The sequence below is a fragment of the Chiloscyllium plagiosum genome, chromosome 43 (assembly GCF_004010195.1).
Source record: "Chiloscyllium plagiosum isolate BGI_BamShark_2017 chromosome 43, ASM401019v2, whole genome shotgun sequence".
Classification (NCBI taxonomy): Eukaryota; Metazoa; Chordata; class Chondrichthyes; order Orectolobiformes; family Hemiscylliidae; genus Chiloscyllium; species Chiloscyllium plagiosum.
Genome location: NC_057752.1, coordinates 7,691,813 through 7,713,489, shown reverse-complemented (window position 1 = coordinate 7,713,489; position 21,677 = coordinate 7,691,813).

The following is a 21,677-nucleotide window of genomic DNA, read 5'->3' as shown; positions in this document are numbered from 1 at the left end:
AAAATAACATGTATGATGCAATGTAAATTACAATGACTAAAGGTGACAAAGTACAGCCAGCATTTAAAAAGTTAACAAGAGCATAATATTGTAGTATGAAATAAAGATAGATTAAGATCTCTGGACCTTCTGCAGCCTCCCACTTCCTCAACACTACCTGTCACTCCACCTATACAATTAATGGTAGGGCCCTGGGTAGTGTTGTAGAACAGACAGACCTACTGTACCAGGTATTATAATTATTTTCTCGTCCCTCTTGAATGCTATGGCCAGTTTGCTCATCCTCCCTGTAGCCCCACTCTCATCCGCACAGGGAGCAAGAATCTCAAACCTGTTAGACAAGTTCAATGGCTGAGGCTCTGTCAGCACTACCTCCTGGTTCCCTCTACCACACCCTCCTATCCCTGGCTGAATTTGAGGTACTTAATCTAAAGGGTCTGACTGCCCCCTGAAACACAGCATCAAGATAACTCTTTCTCTCCCTCCCTGATGTGTCACAGTGTTCAAAATTCAAACTCCAGCTCGTGAACTCTGAGGTGGAGTTCCTCAAGCAACCAACACTTGCTGTAGGTGCAGTCACTATGAACCACAATGGAGTCCACCAGCAACCACATCACACTTTTACAACACTGCCTCCTGTATCTCTATTCTAATTACTTAGTTCTTAATTTGTTTCTTCAAAATTTCCTACTGGTCTTTTAGTTTTTAACCTGTCAATTTTACTCCCCTTTACCTTCAGTCTGAAAGTAATTTATAATAGATAGTCAGACTAGCAGCTATTACCAACCAATGAAGTTACGGTTTACCTGTGATGGCAATTTTTATGCTGGGCCCAGATCCTGGGCTTCAACTTATGTTATTAAAATAAACCTTACGAGCCGAAAAAGAAAGCAAAAAGCATCTCTTTCCTTCAGTATGGAACATTATTTATCAATAATCAGACAAATATACAACTAAATCAAATCCCTCCTCCTCCTCATCATCACATACTTCACTAATCAAACAACACTACATAATTAACAATGACATGTGTTAAACTTCACTGTGCTCTCAAAGTCAGTTCTCCCAGATCACCATCAGGCTTTTCCTTTATGTGTTTTTGCCATGGTGGGTTTCACAGGGTTGACAATTCATCATGTGCAATACAGAAATAATTAAGATATCTTGATTGAAGACAATGATGTATAATTTATATTTCGCTATTTTGAGCAGCCTGCCTTTGCTTGCATTTCATTCTCAGTATATTTGACCTTGACTTATCTGTCCTCTTTTTAAAATTAATTCACAAGACATGAGCATCACTGGCTAGGCCAGCATTATTTGACCATGCCTAAGTATACTTGAGATGGTAGTGATGAGCTGCTTTCTTGAACTGCTGTAGACCATGTGTTTTAGGAGACCCACAATGCAATTAGGAAGTGAGTTCCAGGATTTTGAGCCAATGGTAGTGAAGGAACAGTGATATAATTCTGTTGGGAAAATGTGTGGGGAATTTGCAATGGTGGTGCTCCCATGCATTTGATGTCCTTGTCGTTCAAGGTGAGAGGTAATGAGTTTGGAAAATGCTGTTGAAGGAACTTTGCTGCATTGCATCTTGTAGATAGTGCACACTGGAAGTTCTGTATGTTGGTGGTAGATGGATTGAATGTTTGAAGTAGTGGTTTGGCTGCCGCTCCAGTAGACTGCTTTGTCCTGGAAAGTGGAGTTGAGGATTATTAGATCAGCCATGATCTCATTGAATGGGGGAGCAGACGGGATGGACTGAATGGCCTACTTCTGCTTCCTGTTTTATGGTCTCATGCTACAGTACTCAAAGCACCACTCCTTTAATGCGCATACCAGCATCCCTGTATCTAACATTTTGGTAGGTTTAGGTCACTTAAGATTTAAATTTTTAAACCAGAACAGCAATAGCTTCTTTCTAGTGCTATCATACGCTTGATCTTCATTGCAATCAGCTTCGATGACCACTTTCAGGTTTTTAATCCCCACACTTCCAGTCTGGGACTAACATTAATTTTTCACTCCAAGATAATCTAATTCAATAAATCTATCATTCCCTTCTTAGGAGCACTGGTCTATACAGCCATCCTATTCCAAGATCTTCACAGGACTAAAAGCACTACCCAAAGTTAAAAGTGAAACCAAAAGTTTCTCTCTCTTATCCAAGGGCACTTCCTCCAAATTAAAAAAAAGTCCAAAACCCTTTAACAAATCTTTGAGGCTCCCTTATTTACTTGCTATGTCACAAATCATCTAAAATAAATTAAAGTTTCATTAGTACACAAACCCCATTCACTCAAATCCAGACATCACAATAGGAACTCATTCTGGGCAAATGAATGGAACATATTCAGGCATTGCCCTTTTTTGAATTACCTGAAAGCACGGGCAGCCGATAAATTCCTGTTCCAATCTCCTTGGCAACTTCTCAGCCAATCAATTTGCCAATAATCAGAACACTTTTCTCCTGCAGTGTAAACTGTTGAGATCATTTGAAATTTGGCGCTCTTTCATTTGTCCTGCTCGGTGCAGGTTTTGGCAATAAGCCTCTCCTTTTGGAAGTATATATACATAATGATTTTACTTCTAAGTATGTCACATCATGTAACAATGGATCACAAGTAATGTTACTTATGATGTGTTAATCAGTGACCAATTTTAAATTGACTGTTTGCCACAATGTTTGAGAAAAACCTATTCTGGTCCTTTCATTTTGAAGAACTTTGCAACCTTTTTCCATCAGCATGGCACAGTCCCTTAAATAATATGGAACTGGACACATCCAAAGTATGGAGAAACCAAAGTTTGTGAAAAGATTTGTAGCTCGGGTGCTCGTTGTTGTGGTTCTGTTCGCCGAGCTGGGAATTTGTGTTGCAGACGTTTCGTCCCCTGTCTAGGTGACATCCTCAGTGCTTGGGAACCTCCTGTGAAGCGCTTCTGTGATATTTCCTCTGGCATTTGTGGTTTCAATCTGCCGCTTCCGGCTGTCAGTTCCAGCTGTCCGCTGCAGTGGTCGGTATATTGGGTCCAGATCGATGTGCTTATTGATTGAATCTGACAGATTCAATCAATAAGCACATCGACCTGGACCCAATATACCGACCACTGCAACGGACAGCTGGAACTGACAGCCGGAAGCGGCAGATTCAAACCACTACAAATGCCGGAGGAAATATCACAGAAGCGCTTCACAGGAGGCTCCCAAGCACTATGGAGAAACCAGTTCTGGAATGCCCACATAGGAATCTTGAAACTCAAAGTGGAGTTCCATTTCCTAACTAGAAAAAAAAGAAGAATATTTCATGGCTTGCTAGACCAATAACATCAGAAACCTTACCATTTTCATCTTATTGTAATGTAACAGAAATAAATGATATTAACCTGCTTTGCATTACTCATCTTTTTCAAATCTCTTTCAACAGGATTGCTTAGAATAAAAATGGAGGCAGTTATCTGAGCAAGTGAGTTCATTTGTTACTGGCCATTGCAGTCATCTTTCTTCATCCAGCTAAGGGAGACTACAACTCAGCCATCTTATAAAACACCTAACAGCCATGCGACAAGGTTTAATGGAACATCCTTATCTGTCTTTGTTGTTACAGTGCCACTCGACATTGAGAATGATTTTGTGCTTGTTTCTAGCACCAAAGTCCTCATCTGCAGCTTGACTTTAAGGGAATTGAAGCTGTTGATGAGAGAGATTATGCAGAATTATACCCAGCATACAGCACAGAAACAGGTCATTCAGCCAAATTCATTTATGCTGATATCTGTATTCCACACTAGCAACCTCCTACCCATCGTCATCCAATTCCATCAAAATATCCTCTATTCCTTCCTCCCTCTTGAATTTATCCAGCTTCTCCTTAAATGTATCTATGCTATTCGCATCAACTACTCCTTGGAGTAGCAGATTACACTTTTTTTCTGTTTCTTCTTCTACCCAGAAGTGTTATTACTCACAACTGAGTGCCTACCCACCACTAAAATCACTGTGGAACCGCAACTAGGATTCCACTTTTGAACTACTTGGAAAAATAAGTTTTTCCTCAATTCATTATTGAATTGATTAGTAATTATCTTATAGTTATGGCCATCGGTCTTCAAGCAGCCTGTTTAGTCCTTCCAGCTAGGTATGTCACAATGCTGGTCTTTTTACAAGGTTACTGGGCCTTTGAGGTTATTTGCAGAGAGGGGGTAATTGGCCAGGCTCCAACAGGGAAGCAAAGCAGGAGGAAAAGGTGTTAATGGTTACAACACAGAGGGAAGAAGCAAGTTCAGAGGATTCCTCAAATTAAATTGGACAATGATGAAGTTGTTAAAAATTGGGATAAACTATTGAATTTCCTCCCTGAGAAAAATCGAAATGACCTGAAGGAGTTATTACTATCACATGGGGAGATATGCGAAAATAAACTGGGAAGTAGTAAACTAATTGTGCATGATGTAGATATAGGAGATGGTGTTCCGATTAATCAACATCCTTACAGGCATAACCCTTTGAAGTTGGCACAGGTTCAGAAGGAGATAAAACGTATGCTCCAAGACGACATAATCTAAGTGAGGTACAGTGTTTGGAGCTCACCCATAGTAATGGTGTCAAAGTCAGATGGTACCCAGAGGTTATGTGTGGGCTATCACAAAGTCAATGCAGTTACAAAGACTGATTCTTATCCTATTCCGTGGTTGGAAGACTGTGTTGAAAAGGTGGGACAAGCAACTTATATTTCTAAGTTGGACTTGCTCAGAGGGTATTGGCAGAAACCTTTGTCAGAGAGAGCAAAGGCAATTTTAGCTTTTGTAACACCAAATGAACTGCATCAGTTTAAAGTCAGCCCATTTGGTATGAAAAATGCTCCAGCCACATTTCAGATACCAACCAATAAGGTCATCGCCAGATTACCCAACTGTGTTGTATACATTGATGACCTGGTGATTTTTTTTAGTCACCCATGGAAGGAACATTTACAGCATTTATCGGCCTTGTTCAATCGACTTTGGAAGGCAGGCTTGGTGGTAAACCTGGCTAAATGTGAAATTGACAAAGCTCAAGTCACCTTTCTGGGCCACGTTACTGGACACAGACAAATGGCCCCACAGGATGTGAAAACAAAAGTAATTCGGGGATTTCCCATACCGTTGACAAAAAGAGCAGTATTACGGTTCCTAGGATTGAATGGATTTTATCAAAAGTGCCAAATTTTAGCAGTGAGGTTGCTCCACTCACTAAATTGATAAAAAAAGGCAAGAAGTTACAGTAGACAGCAGACTGTCAGAAGGCATTGACAGCCTAAAGACTGTGTTAACCACTGCCCCAGTATTAGCCACTCCTAATTTCACAAAGCCATTCAAGGTGGCTATCGATGTGAGTGATGTGGGTGTCGGTGCTGTGCTCCTGCAGGAAAACAACGAGAAGATAGAAAGACCTATTGGGGTATTTTTCCAGGAAATTGAACGTTCATCAACAGAAATATTAAACAGTTGAGAAGGAGACTTTGAGCTTGGTGTTGGCACGACAACATTTCAGTGTTTATATTACCAGCAACGCATCTGAGACAATCATATACATTGATCATAACTCATCGAAATTTGTGGAGAAATTTAAGAACAAAAATGCCAAACTGTTTAGATGAAGTCTGTTGTTACAGCCATTCAATTTGAAAATTGTGCATGTGGCTGGTCAAGAAAACATGATTGCTGATGCATTATCAAGACTCGAATGAGAGATGGAGGCGTTTGGTGGTGGAGAACCACAGACTGAACCCGAATGTGGTTGTGCATGTTTGCATGCTTATAGTCAGTGAATATGTATGTATGTTGTAGGGTACTAACCACTATTTTTTGGGGTTTTGGAAAATAAATCCTGGTTCATTTTTTTAAGGGGGAGGTGTCACAATGCTGGTCTTTTTACAAGGTTACTATGCCCTTGAGTTTCTTTCCAGAGAGGGGGTAATTGGCCAGGCTCCAACTAGGCTGGGTTTGAAAGGTTTATTGGAGCCCTTTTTGTTTACCCCAAACAGATAATGCCTCTGGCCTAAGGCTTTCATGTCTTTAAAAAAAACTGGTATAATCAAAGGGGAGTGGCCAGCTAACTGTGTAGCTAGCCTTCATTTAGATTAGAGCTTTTGATTCAGTTCAGCAGCAGTGTGTGTGATGAAAGGCTGGTGGGGCAAGTCCAGCCGGGTACTCTCTCTATCTAACTTCAAGCCTGTTTGTTTCATTTTTACTCTTTGTGCTAAGGGATATGTTTATTGGGATTGTTACAAGTATTTTCGGAACAGCATCATCAAGTCGGGATAGTCTGTTGGGTTTGGATAGGATAAGTTATCCGATATTCTATTTTCTGTTATTTGTGTTTCATTCCTTAATTTTGGAAATAAATTCTGTTTGTTTAAAACTTAGCAGTCAGACCAGCTAATTCACTCCAGGAATGTCCACTATATACTTACCTAAAACAAATAGGAAGGTTACGGTCTGAGCTACGTGCTTAAAAATGTTTTGAGGGGTCGGGCCTGGTCTAGGCCTGGTCTATAACAGGTATAATCTCACAACCTGGGTATAGTACTAATAACTCCTTTGTTGAGCTTCTCCGTTGAATTTTTGTTTACAAATGGAGACCAGAAATGTTCACAGTACAGTACTCAACTTGTTGTCGACAGAAATTTAGAGCAAACTAAATATTAAATTCTTCTCACTGCACCACTTTCCATTTTTCCTTTATACTGCGTAACAATATTCCTTCTTGAAATTAAAATAAATGCCTACTGGTCACATGGATAGTAGGCTGTGAGGTGCATTGTATTCACTCAATTGAGATCTGACATTTACAATGGAGACAGCCAGTGCCTAATTTACTGTATTGCGACGGACTGCTTTATCTGGCAAAATTATGACATCCTCAATTTTTTTCAGAGTGGTTGTAAATGGCCCAGACTCTGAAAGGTCTGAGAGTTTGGGTAGATTTTAGGGCCCATTTGTTTACAACTATTAGATACTGCCTCAGGCAGAATGCTTTCAAGTAAAAAAAAACCTTGTATAATGAAAGGGGAGTGGCCAGTTCAGCAGTTCTGGCAGTTGAGCAACAATGTGTGTGAAGAAAGGCTGCTGGAAGCAGGTTTCCAGCCTGGTTTTCTTTCTCTCTCTCTTTCTCTTTAACTTCAAGCCTGTAAGCCCTTGTTTGATTTTACCTTTTGTGCCAAGAGGTGTTTATTGGGAATGTTACGAGTATTTTGGAACAGCATCATTAAGTTGGGATAGCCTGTCGCATTCAGATAGGATTCTTTGAAGAGGTGACAAGTAGGTTAGACCGGGGAAACCCAGTGGATGTGGTCTACCTAGACTTCCAAAAGGCCTTTGATAAGGTGCCACACGGGAGGCTGCTGAGCAAGGTGAGGGCCCATGGTGTTCGAGGTGAGCTACTGGTATGGATTGAGGATTGGCTGTCTGACAGAAGACAGAGGAAGTTCGCCGATGATACAAAGTTAGGTGGACAGGCAGGTAGTACTGAGGAAGTGGGGAGGCTGCAGAAGGATCTAGACAGTTTGGAAGAGTGGGCCAGGAAATGGCCGATGGAATTCAATGTGAGCAAATGCAAGGTCTTGCACTTTGGAAAAAGAATACAAGCATGGACTACTTTCTAAACGGTGAGAAAATTCGTAAAGCCAAAGTACAGAGGGATCTGGGAGTGCTAGTTAAGGGTTCTCTAAAGGTAAACATGCAGGTTGAGTCCGTGATTAAGAAAGCGAATGCAATGTTGTCAATTATCTCAAGAGGGTTGGAATATAAAAGCACTGTTGTGCTACTGAGACTTTATAAAGCTCTGGTTAGGCCCCATTTGGAGTACTGTGTCCAGTTTTGGTCCCCACACCTCAGGAAGGACATACTGGCACTGGAGCATGTCCAGCGGAGATTCACACGGATGATCCCTGGAATGGTAGGTCTAACATACGAGGAACGGCTGAGGATCCTGGGATTGTATTCATTGGAGTTTAGAAGATTAAGGGGAGATCTTCTAGAAACTTACAGGATAATACATGGCTTGGAGAGGGTGGACGCTAGGAAATTATTTCCGTTAGGCGAGGAGACTAGGACCCGTGGACACAACCTTAGAATTAGAGGGGGTAAATTCAGAACAGAAATGCGGAGACATTTCTTCAGTCAGAGAGTGGTGGGCCTGTGGAATTCATTGCCGCAGAGTGCAGTGGAGGCTGGGACGCTAAATGTCTTCAAGGCAGAAATTATAAATTCTTGATGTCACAAGGAATTAAGGGCTACGGGGAGAATGCGGGTAAGTGGAGTTGAAATGCCCATCAGCCATGATTGAATGGCGGAGTGGACTTGGGCCGAATGGCCTTACTTCCGCTCCTATGTCTTATGGTCTTATGGTCTTATAGGATAAGTTATTTGGGTATTCTATTTTCTGTTCTTTGTGTTTCATTCCGTACTCTTTTAAATAAATTCTGTTTTGTTTAACATCTAAGTCGGCTGATCAGCTAATTCTCTCTGGGAAAATCTGCTATACACTTATGTAAATCAAATAGCAAAGTTCAGGTCTGGGCCACCTTCTTGAAATGTTTTGAGGGGTCTGGCCTGGTCCGTAAAAGTATGTTCATGGGTGTAGTGTACTTACCGCTGATTGCTCTACTTTGCAGTAGAAATGCAGTAAAAGAGATGTTGCTTGCTTTAAAGGCATCAAACAACATGTTAGAAATAACAATATGTTCACAAGCTTTGTTTTTATCAACATATTTAATTTAAAGTTTGCTGACTGAGCTCAAAAATATTTTTGGGCCTTGCCTGTCAGTTATAGTCAGAGAGTCGTAGAGCTGTACAGCATGTAAACTGACTCTTCGGTCCAACTTGGCCACGCCGACCAGATATCCTAGATTAATCTAGTCCCTTTTGCTAGCATTTGGCCCATATCCCTCTAAACCATTCCTATTCATATACCCGTTCAGATGCATTTAAATGCCGTAATTGTACCAGCCTCCACTACTTCCTCTAGCAGCTCAATCCATACATGCACCCCCTCCGTGGTCCCTTTTAAAGTTTTCCCCTCTTACCCGAAACCTATGCCCTCTATTTTTGGACTCCCCCACTCCAAGAAAAAGATCTTGTCTATTTATCCTATCCATGCCCCTCCTGACTTTATAAACCTCTATAAAGTCACCCCTCAGCCTCCGATGCTCCAGAGAAAATAGCTCTAGCCTATTCAGCCTCTCCCTATAACTCAAATCGTCCAACCCTGGCAACATCCTTGTAAGTCTTTTCTGCACCATTTCAAATTTCACAACATCATTCCTATAGCAGGAAGACCAGAATTGCACACAATGTTCCAACAGTGGCCTAACCAGCCGCAACATGACCTCCCAACTCCTGTAACTCAATACTCTGACCAATAAAGGAAAGCATACCAAACGCCTTCTTCACTATCCTATCTACATGAAACTTCACTTTCAAGGAACTATGAACCTGCACTTGAAGGTCTGTTCAGTTAAAGTAAAGATAATCCTTTCGGCTGTGACCATTGGTAATTCCTCATCTCCTTTGTCTACGCAGCTGCACAGCACAAACAATTTCTGTGTATTGGAGTGTTTTTATACTGGTTTAACAGTAGCAAGCCCAATGACAAGTAGCACCATGTATGACTAGAACTTAACCCTCAACTTGCAGTTGAAAACACTGTTGACAGAAAGGTTTGGCTACAATTCTGCAGTTTAATTAGGATTTTAATTGGGTTATTATAGCTGGAGCAGTAATCAATTAAGATGGTTATTAATGCCAATGAGAAGTTGCATAGTGTTGGGAATTCCCTCACCAGCTGAGTTACTGTCTAAAATCTATTTGCTTGCTGTTATAAGCTCCCTAATAGGAAAACCTGGGTCTCAGCTCCAGTGAGAACCTCGGCACAGTGCTTGAATTAAGGAAATTACTGTAGAATGGGGAAAGAGAAGGTGGGAGGTAGTTTAACTTTAAATAACAGTGAGTAATTATTGCCAAACATTTTTCATCTTGAGAAATTTGATTTCACTTTAGATTAATAATTTTCCTTTTCATTAACTGTAGGTTTTGGTGATATGTTAGATGTGACATTATCCATGCAATCATTGTGTTTAATCTATTAAGTACATGATTAAAAGTTAATGAGCATTCATGCTCAACTCAAATGTTTCAGCTGTCAATTTTAGAAGGAAAAGATATACTGTGATGGAGCCAGGACAGGATGTTCTTTTAAACAAGCACTAAGATTTGGTCCTGAAGGGAACTTGCATGTGCAAATAGATTTTTAGAGCAAATGCACTGTCAACAGGACAACAGAATTAGAGAATCACAAAATTATTAAAGCGCAGAAAGAGACCATTCAGCCCATGATGCCTGCATCAGTTCTAGTATGTAGTGCCAATCACCAGCCTTGCAAATCATTTCTATCAAAAAAACATCCAATGCCGCCTTGAATGCCTCACTTGAACCTGCTTCCACCATGTTTCCAGGCAAAACATTCCATATCCTAACAATTCCATGTGTGAAAATGTTTTTTCTCCCATCACCCTTGCTTTGTTTACCCATCGCTTTAAATCTATGCCCTCTTGTTCTTTTTTGTTTTGTGGGTGGAACAGCATTCGTGAGACGTGGGTGTCGCTGGTAGAACCGGCACTTATTGCCCATTCCTAGTTGCCCTTAAGAAGGTGGTGATGAGCTGCCTTCTTGAAATGTTGCAGTCCACATTCTGTAGATTGACTCACAATATTCTGAGGAGAATTCCAGGATTTTGATCCAACGACAGTGAAGGAACGGCAATATAATTCCAAGTCAGGATGGTGAATGACTTGGAAGGGAACTTGCAAGTGGTGCCATTCCCATGTATTTGCAGCCCTTGTCCTTCCAGTTGGAACTGGTCATGGCTTTGGAAGGTGCTGTCGTGAGGATCTTTGGTGAATTCCTGCAGTGCATCTTGTAGATAGTACACACTGCTGCTCCTGAGCATCGGTGGTGAAGGGAGGGGATGCTTGTGCCAACCAAATGGACTGTTTTGTCCTGAATGCTGTCAAGCTTCTTGAGTGATGTTGGATCTGCACCCATCCAGGCAAGTGGAGAGTATTTCATCACACTCCTGACTTGTACTTTGTAGATGGTGGACAGGCTTTGGGGAGTCAGGAGGTGAGTTACTTGCCACACTTGAATTACTAGGCTCTGATTGCTGTTGTAGCCACTGTATTTATGTGGCAAGTCTAGTTGAGTTTCTGATCAATGGTAACCCCAAGGATGTTGATAGTGGGGATTCAGTGATGGTAACGCCGCTGAATGTTAAGTGGTGATGATTAGAATGTCTGTTTTTGGAGATGGTCATTGCCACTTGTCAGCCCAAGCCTGGATATTGTGCAGATCTTGTTGCATTTGGACATGGACTGCTTCAGTATCTGAGGAGTCGCAAATGGTGCTGAACATTGTGCAATCATTGGCAAACATCCCGACTTGCAAGTTACCCCAAGCCATTTACCATTCTGACTTGGAATTTCTATTGCCACTAGTTTCAGTGCCATCAGGTCAAAATCCTTGAAGACCCTCTTCAACAGTGGTTTAAGACAACAATAACTGCTGCCAGCCAGCAGTGCCCACATCCCATGAATGAATAGAAAACAGAATCCTTACAGTATGGAAAGAGGCCACTTCACCATTGCATCTGCACTGATCCTCCAAACAGCATTCCACCCAGACCAAGTCCCCCTACCCTGTCCCCATATACCCCACATTTACCATAACTAATCCACCTAGTCTGCACATCCCTGGACACTATGGGCAATTTAGCATGGCCAATCCACCTAACCTGCACATCTTTGGACTGTGGGAGGAAATGGGAGCACCTGGAGAAAATTCATGCAGACACAGGGAGAATGTGCAAACTCCACATAGACACTGAAGGCTTGAATTGAACCTAAGTCCCTGCACTGTGAAGTAGTAGTGCTAACTGTTATGAAGTTCAGGGAGTGTACTGTACCTTTAAGAGAGAGTGAAAGCTGTTTTGCACTGAGAGCTTGCAGGCACATGTCATGTGACTGACTAGCAATCTCAGAATGTACTGGAAAATTGAAAATATGTAACATTTGGCTGTGAAACAAATACTTGAGTTTTGGTTGCTATGTTTTCACATCAGTTTGAAATTAACCAATCAGTTTAAATTATGCCCCAAGATACTAAAACTCAATCAAGTTTGAACTTAATGTTTTGACAACATCAAACCAATGAGATGATCTGATGTTTGGGTATAAAGAAGCTGGCATTTTGAGAGTTAGCCAGAGAGAGAGAAAGCACCAACTACCATCATCAGACTAACTGCTGGCAAAACACTCTCTATCAAAGGTATCTTTTCATATGAAATATCTTTGCAGCAAAAGACCAAAGACGACTCAGGGAGATCTACAGCCAGAGGAAGACAGACACTGGAGACAACAGCCGCTCTCGGGTTTTGAAAGTTAAGTTGATGTAATTTTAATAGGGGCGTTTATTGGAACAGTATACTGTTATAGAGTTGGAAGCAGATAGCAAGCAGTTCAGAGAAAGGAGGCTCAGAGTTGTAAATGGTTGTTGTTTAATGTTCACTTTTAGAGTTAAAGAATAAATTGATTTTTTTTCTTTAAATAGTGGAATTTGGGTAGTTCTCTGTCACTCATACTTTTACAGATTACAAGGCGAGGTGAGCATTTCTGGGTGTTTGGTTTCATTAGCAGAAGAGTTCACCGTGTGTCAGAACAGTTTTGGGGCTTGTCCGGGAGTTGGACAGGTTTAGTCAGATCCAGTCTGAGATTTGGACAGATTTGGGGTACAAAAGATCCCAGCAGATTTAAACACTTGCCAAGTAGCGTCCAAAATCTTTAAATAAAATGTAGGCGAGACAACTTGTTTAATTTCGATTATTTGTGGTTGGTTAAATTAAAAGTGAGAGAAATAGCTCTTAAGATTGCTAAAGAGGTTCTGGGGTTTGAAGATGATTCCCAAATTTGCCAAGAAAGTTGAGAAGGATAGAAAAAGACCATACTTTTAGAATTAGCAAAGAGGTTAGATTTGGGTTGAACCAAGGACAAAAGTAAAGCTGAAATCGTAAGGGAGTTAGTCAAGCACTTAGATGCATCAGAGAAACAGAGAAGTGCAGTAGAATTAGAAAAAAACTTAAACTACAATTGAGAAAAATGGAGTTAGAAGATAAGCAAAGAGAGAGAGAGGAGTAAGAAAGACAGAGAAAGGAAAAAGAAAGGGAGAGAGAGAAAAAGAGAGAGAGGAAAAAAAGAGAGAGGAAAAAGAGAAAGAACATTCATAGCTGAGCAAGGTGAGAGAGAAGAAAGAGAAAGAGAGACAGAAGAAAGGGAGAGAGAAAAAGAGAGAAAAGAGAGAAAAGGAGAGCGAAATTGAACTTCAGAAGTTGCGACTTAGGAAAGTCAAATTAACAGGATGGAGATTAACAGAGAAGGTAGTGATGTTTACAAATATGTTAAAACACTGCCACCTTTTGATGAGAAAGATGCTGAAGCCTTCTTTATTTCAAACTGGCAAGGCAGACTGAGTGGTCAGAGGATTTGTGGGTAATGCTAGTTCAGACTAAGCTGGTCAGCAGAGCGAGTGAGGTATTTGCAGCGCTGTCACATGAAGGGTGAAGAGATTATGAAGAAGTCAAACAGGCATATGAATTGGTACCAGAAGCATATAGACAGCGGTTCAGAAACACAAAGAAGGAACCAGGCCAGACTTATGTTGAGTTCGAAAGAATTAAACATAGTAATTTTGATAGGTGGGTGTGGATAGATAAGACTTATGAGGTTCTAAGGGAGATTATTCTGCAGGAGGAGTTCAAAAACTCACTTCCAGAGATGATAAGAATTTATGTGGATGAACAGAAAGTTCAAGAAGTGAGAACAGCAGCAGAGATGGTAGATGAATATATATTGGTGCATAAGGCAAAGTTTAGCTTCCGACAGGAATTTCATCCTGTGAGGGATAGAAATTGGGAGAAGGGGAAATCCTACACTATAAAAAGTAGAGAACACTGGTAATTGGCTACAACAGGTTAACAAACAAGCCCAAGAGGGTGGAAAGGAGGTGAAGGGCCTCAGGTGTTTTCACTGTGGTAAAGTGGGACACGTGACGTCACAGTGCTGGTCATTAAAGAAAGGCACTGTGGGAAAGGATGTGGTGGAAGAAGCTAAGGCAGTGGCATTAGTGAAAGTAGTAAAGGAAACCCCAAGAAAAGTCAAGGAGCTGCAGGGCAGTGCACAGCCGAGACAGGGGCTGAGTTTGGAGTTAGTGCCTGATCTATAAAAGGGTTTTGCTTCTGTGGTTACAATTTATTCAGAAAGAATAGAGAGAGAAGGAAAATGAGTTATAATTTTGAGAGATACAGGATTTAATCAGTCTCTAATAGCAAGAGAGATGAATGTATTTGCACTCTTTCTGATCCATTACCCAAGAGAGTGGTAATTCGTGGAATAGATGAACAGAAATTTAGTGTTTCCCTGTGTAAGATCAGGTTGAAGTGCTAACTCAAGACTGGGGAAGTTACAGTGGGAGTGATTGACAGTGTCAGTTCCACGAATATGGTTTGTTCTTAGGAATGATTTAGCAGGGTCCAAGGTGGGAGTGACAACCCTCGTTGTGGAGAAGCCAAAGGAAAACCAGGGAACTGAGGAGTTAAAAGAAAAATACCCTGGAATTTTCCCAGGCTGTGTAGTTACAAGATCCCACTATCATAAATCACAGCATGAAGCAAAAACTAAAGAGAAAGATGAAAGAGTTGAGATTCAGTTAGCAGACACCCTGTTTGACGTAATGGAGCAGGAAAAAGCTGAGCAGGCAGAAATGTTTAGTCCTGAAAGGCTAATGGACTTACAACAGAAAGACAAGACAATAAAAGATAAAAATGTTGATTCATACTCAGAAAAGGAGGCAGAGAATATTCCTCAAGGTTATTATCTTAAAGATAGAATCCTAAGACGAAAATGGAGACAACAGCAGGTTAGTGCAGAGGAGAAATGGGCTGAAGTGCACCAGACTGTGTTGCCGGGAGCATACAGACAAGAAATGTTACGGTAGCGCATGAATTCCTACTAGAAGGTCACCTAGGTGTATGGAAGATGCAAGCTAAGGTACAAAAGTATTTCTGTTGGCCTGGAATGCACAAGGACGTGGTTAACTTTTGCCATAATGTCATAGATGCCAAATGGTAGGTAAGCTACAGGCAGTAATAAAAGAAGCACATTTGTTGCCAATTCCCGCATTTGAAGAACCTTTCACGCGGGTTATGATTGATAGTGTAGGTCCCCTCCTGTTATGAATGTGTATGTACCTTTAAGAGAGAGAGGAAGGTGGCAAGGACTGAAAACACAATGTGCTGAACAATTTAAAAATGTAACACTTGGTTGACACAAATAGCTGGTGCTCTGTTGCCATGGTACAAAAACAAATTCAAATTTGGCCAATTAGTTTAAATTATGCCCCAGACACCAAACTCCAATCAAACTTGAATTTGACTGTTTGGGATGACATCAAACCAATGAAATAATCCAATGGTTTGGGGTATAAACAGTTAGGGGGAGAACAGCAAAGAGCACCTACAAGTAAAGTCTGCCAGCATAATAGCTCTCTGAAAGGTACCTATCCATAAGGAATTTGTGCAGCAGAAGACCAAAGCTGACCTAGAGAAACCTAAAGAGAAAGTTTGACATCCGAAGACGACAACTGAGTTTGAAGTTGATTTGCCATAACTTTAAGAGGGAATTTATCAGACCAGTATTGTAGAGTGGGAAGTAAAAGATAGATTTAAGAGAAAAGAGTTGTAAATATTTCTGGTTTTAATGTTCTCTGTTCAACTTAAAGAATAAAATTGTTAATTTTTACTTGAAGTAGTGAAATTCAGCATAGCCCTTTGCCTCTTGAAATTTAACAGTTTACGGTGTGAGGTGAGCTTCTCTGTGTGTCGGGTTTAAATTAGCAGATGGGTTTACCCCGTGTCATAACACCTCCCAAGAACTAAACGTGGGAACCAGTATTTGCTAACCATAATGGATGTGTCTACCAGATTTCCGGAGGCAATTCAATTGTGGAGTATTAAGGCAAAAAGGGTGGTAGAGGAATTAGTAGCTTTCTTCACACGGTATGGGCTACCCAGAGAGATTCAGTCAGACCAAGGGTCTAATTTTACTGCTAGGCTGTTTAAGGAGGTTATGGATAGCTTAGGCATACAGCAGTTTAAGTCAAATGTGTACCATCCTGCATCCCAGGGAGCCTTGGAAAGGTGGCGTCAGACCCTGAAGACCATGTTAAGAGCGTACTGTCAGGATTACCTGAATGATTGGGATAAAGGTATTCCATTCATATAGTTTGCCATTAGAGATGCCCCAAATGAATCTACTCCGTTCACTCCCTTTGAGTTAATATTTGGACAGGAAGTGAGAGGGCCTTTGAAATTAATTAAAGAGAAATTGACAGAATTGAAGTCGGAGATCTCACACTTGGATTATGTATCGGAGGTGAGGGAGAGATTAAATCAGGTAGGTGAGTTAGTTAAACAGCACCTGAAGAGGGCAGAGCATAAAATGAGGCATGTGGCAAATAAAAACACTGAAATTCAGACATTTTCTTGTGGGGATGACGTATTAGCATTGTTACCAATGGTAGGAGATCCCTTCAAAGCCAGGTTTAGTGGTCCCTATCAAATTGAGAAAATGTTGAGTGAGGTAAACTATCTGGCAAAGATGCCTGATAGGAAAAAAACTGTATTGGGTATATCATGTTAATATGTTGAAACCTTATTATAACAGAGATAGGGAACTGGAGAATCAAGGGTTAGTTACTGCCCCACAGAGTGAGGAATTCAAGGCAGATGTCATGGAGTTTCATGTGCCTCAAAATACATTAAACAATGAGCAAGTCCTTGAGGAGTGTGATAGGTTAGTGAACTATCTGTCTCAGGAGCAAAGAATCCAGTTGAAAGGTTTGTTGCAGCAGTATGAGGTCATATGCAGGAATTAAACAGGGAGGACTAACGCTATTGTGCATGAGGTAGAAGTGGGGAATGCTGTTCCGATAAAACAACACCCCTACAGGCTTAATCCTCTCAAAGCCACACAGGTACAGAAGGAAGTGAATGTGATGCTCAACAACGATATCATCGAACCGAGTCAGAGTGAGTGGAGTTCTCCGATTGTGTTAGTTCCCAAACCTGAAGGGATGCAATGAATTTGTGTGGACTATTGGAAAGTCAACTCCGTAACAAAATCGGACTCATGTCGGAGGACTGTATAGAGAAAGTTGGACAAGCCAGTTACATCACAAAGTTGGGCTTACTGTGTGGTTACCAGCAGGTACCTTTATCACAGAAAGCAAAAGAAATTTCTGCATTTGTAATCCCAAATGGGCTATATCAATTCAAAGTGATGTCCTTTGGAACGAAGAGTGCATCAGCCACATTCCAAAGACTCATGAACAGAGTTATGGCTGGGTTAACAAACTGTGCAGCCTATCTGGATGATGCAGTGATATTTTGTGAGTCATGGAAAGATCACATGGTACATTTGGTAGCACTCTTTTAATAATTAAGAGAGGCAAAACTGGTAATAAACTTAAAGAAAACAGAATTTGCGAAAGCAGAAATGACGTTCTTGGGATATAACATGGAAGGTTGACCCCAAGGAACGTAAAGATGAAAGCCATCGAGAAATTTCCATGACCAACCTCGAAGAAAGAGGTGCTTTGATTTTTGGCACTAAGCGGATTCTACTGGAAATTTGTTCCAAACTTCAGCAAACGTAATGGCACTGTTACCAGATTCGTTGAAGAAGAACACAAAATTTCAGTGGACAGAACAATGCCAGAAAGCATTTGACAATTTAAAAGCCGTATTAACCACTGCACCAGTTTTAGCTACACCAAACGGTTTGAAAGCCTTCAAGGTTGTAATTGATGCTAACGGCATAGGAGTTGGAGCTGTACTGCTACAGGAAGAGGATGATGGAATTGAATGGCCAGTTGGTTACTTTTCAAAGAAACTCAACACACACCAGAGAAAATATTCTACCATCAAAAGTGAATTATTGAGTTTGGTACTGGCCTTACAACATTTTTAATGTTTATGTGATGAACAATATGTTAGAGACGGTTGTGTACACAGATCACAATCTTCTTACATTCTTGGAATGATTTAAAGACAAGAATATGAGACTATTTCATTGGAGTCTTATGTTACAGACTTTCAATTTACAAATCGTACATGCTGCGGGTCATAAGAATGTGATAGCAGCGTTATTGCAGATTTAAAGGATGAATTATAGGTAAGACTGAACAGATACCAATGTTTTATATGTGTGTGTGCAAAAATTAATATGAACTTAGATCAACGTCCTATGTATTTCACAGTAATGGGGTTAAGAATTGGAAAATAAACGAAGCCATCTTTTCATTATGATGGTTCATTTTTTTCTTAAGGGGGAAGGTGTTATGAAGTTGAAGGAGTGTACTGTACCTTGAAGAGAGAGTGAAAGCTGTTTTGCACTTAAAGCTTGTAGGCGCCTGTAATGTGACTGACGAGCAGTCTCAGGGTTTACTGGAAAATTAAAAATATGTAACATTTGGCTATGAAATAAATACCTGACTTTTGGTGCTATGTTTTCACAATAGTTTGAATTGAACCAATCAGTTTAAATTATTCCCCAAGATACTAAAACCTAATCGAATTTGAATTCAATGTTTTGACAACATCGAACCAATGAGATGATCCAATGTTTTGGGTATAAAGAAGCTGGCATTTTGACAGTTAGCCAGAGAAAGAGAGACCAACTGCCATCGTCAGTGTAACTGCTATCAAAACACTCTCTATCAAAGGTACCTTTTCATATGAAATATCTTTGCAACAAAAGACCGAAGACAAGCCAGGGAGATCTACAGTTAGAGGAAGACAGACACCAGAGATGAAAGTCACAATAGGGTTTTAAAAATTAGGTTAATGTAATTTTAATTGGGGCATTTATTGGAACAGTATATTACATACAGTTGGAAGCAGATAACAAGCAGTTAGAAGAAAGGAAGCTTAGAGTTGTAAATGGTTGTTGTTTAATGTTCACTTTTAAAGAATAAATTGATATTTTCTTTTCTTTAAATAGTGGAACTTGGGTAGTTCTCTGTCACTCATACTTTAACAGATTACGAGGTGAGGTGTGCTTTTCTGGTTGTTTGGTTTACTTAGCAGAAGGGTTCACCACCGTGTCAGGACATAACCACTGTGCAACTATGCTGCCCTAAAATATTGCCGTCTCAAACTGTGTTGCCACTTTCTATGATCTGTGTATGTCTTTGTCACGGTCCCTTTGCTGCTGCACCCCTTTTAGAATTGTATCCCCTATTTTATATTGCCTTTCAATGTCCTTTCAAACAAAGTACATCATCTCGCACCTCCATGTATTGAACCTTATCTGCCACTTATGTGCCCACTCCACCAACTTGTCAATGTCCTTTTGAATATCCACACTGCTTTTCTCAAAGTTTACAATTCATCTGCAAACTTTTAAATTGTACCCTGCCCACCAAGATTGAGATTATTAATATATAACAGGAAAAGCAAGGGTCCAATTCCGAACCTTGGTGAACTGGACTACAAACATTCCTCGAGCACACAAAGTATACATTAACCCTTACTCTCTGTTTCATATCACTCAGCCAGTTTTATATCCACATTGCTACTTTCCCTCTTATACCATGACCTATAACTTTCCTCACAAGTCTCTTGTGTGGCATTGCATCAAGTACCTTCTGGAAATCTACACATACCACATCCACAGCGTTACCTTCATTGACCCTTTCTATTACGACCTAAATGAAAACTCGACAAAGTTAGTTAAACATGATTTTCCCTTCAGAAATTCATGCTGACTCTTCCTAATCAACTTACCTTTTTCTATGCAACTAGTAATTCTATTCCAAATAATTATTTGTTGGAGTTTCCCCACCACCAAAGTTAAACTAGCTGGTCTGTAATTGCAGGGATTATCCTGAGAAGCTTTTTTGATTTACATTTCTCCAGTCTTTCGGCGCCTCCCCTGAATCCGATTTCAATCCTCACATTCTTCAAAATCTTTGATTACATCTCTCCTGGTTCCTTGTCAACTGTAAGTACCAATAATCTATCCACGACTTCTTCCTTATTCTATCTTTGTATCAAATAAGTGGAGCTGCAGGACAAAAATCTTAAAATCCAGTCCAATAACCAGGAACAAAAAAATCATTATTTCTTAATGTCATCTGCAATAGCTGTCCAATTTGCAAAGTTAATCATCCTGTCAAGCGAAATATGACTGGTGAGAATTATTAATTTTGAACCCTTCTGGTAACATACTTTTCTTCATTGTCAGCATGGCCTGGGCAGCATCCTCCTCTTTTGTAAAAACAGATGCAAACTATTCATCTAACACCTCAGCCAAGCTCCCTCTGTCTCAATGTGTCAAAATAGGGTGACTCTCTGCAGGAGAAAGTGAGGACTGCAGATGCTGGAGATCAGAGCTGAAAATGTGTTGCTGGAAAAGTGCAGCAGGTCAGGCAACATCCAAGGAACAGGAGAATTGACATTTTGGGCATAAGGGCTTATGCCCGAAACGTCGATTCTCCTGTTCCTTGGATACTGCCTGACCTGCTGCGCTTTTCCAGCAACACATCTTCAGCTCTGACTCCCTGCAGGGTAATGGTGATATACAGCTAACTGTAACTTTTATTTGCACCTCAGTTTCTAAATGTATACTAAATGTATACTAATGTATACCCAGTTCAATTCAATAATTAATTAGAAGTTGTAAATTACAATGCCACAATATCATCAAGATGGAATAACTGACCATAAAATTAGTTAGGATGTAGCAACCAATATATAAAGCTACCACATAGAAGTCGTAAATTACAAAGTTACAATGTCACTACAAGTGTGCTTGTACAGTAACAATTTGATTGGCCACCACAGACAAAAGAGAAATTGCTAGTTAAATCAAAAAAGGACTTATTTCCTGAGTATTTGCTGCCACGAAAAATGAGGAACACAAAATGTGATTCCAAATGCCTTAAGGCCATATAATAATTCCATTTTCATCATATTTAATTCAATTATGCTATTTTCATAGCTCTCAGTGCACTCATATTACTACACAACCTCTGCCAAAACCAAATAGTGGACTACATAGCTAAGTGAGTCAACAGTAGTAGTGCAATTTCAGAGATTGTTTTGTATTCAGTAGCTTCATTCTCAACACCTCTATATGACCAGGCCAGGCCAAATTGTTCCTGCAGTGATGATATGAGGTCAGCCAGGTGGACCTCATAGATTCTGAGTTCCCTGATTGAGGCTGTTAATCTGGTCAAATCAGGGAGCCCTGGCTGACTGATATAAACAGGAGATTCAGAGTCTCCTCAGTTTGGGGGACTGACTCTGTGCTGGTTGGTTTTACAGTCAGTATGTTACTGTTAGTTTCTGCTTCCTTTTTTTGGGAGGGGGAAACCTGATTCCTGAACTGGCTGAATTATTTAGCCAGTTTGTTAACTGGCATTCCTTTTAGTGAGGACTGATTGTTAAACTCCTGATGCACACAATGTGTTTCAGGTGTAGCTCAGTTCTCATTAGGGGACTGTTGTTTCACTGGCTGGTTACAGCCTGT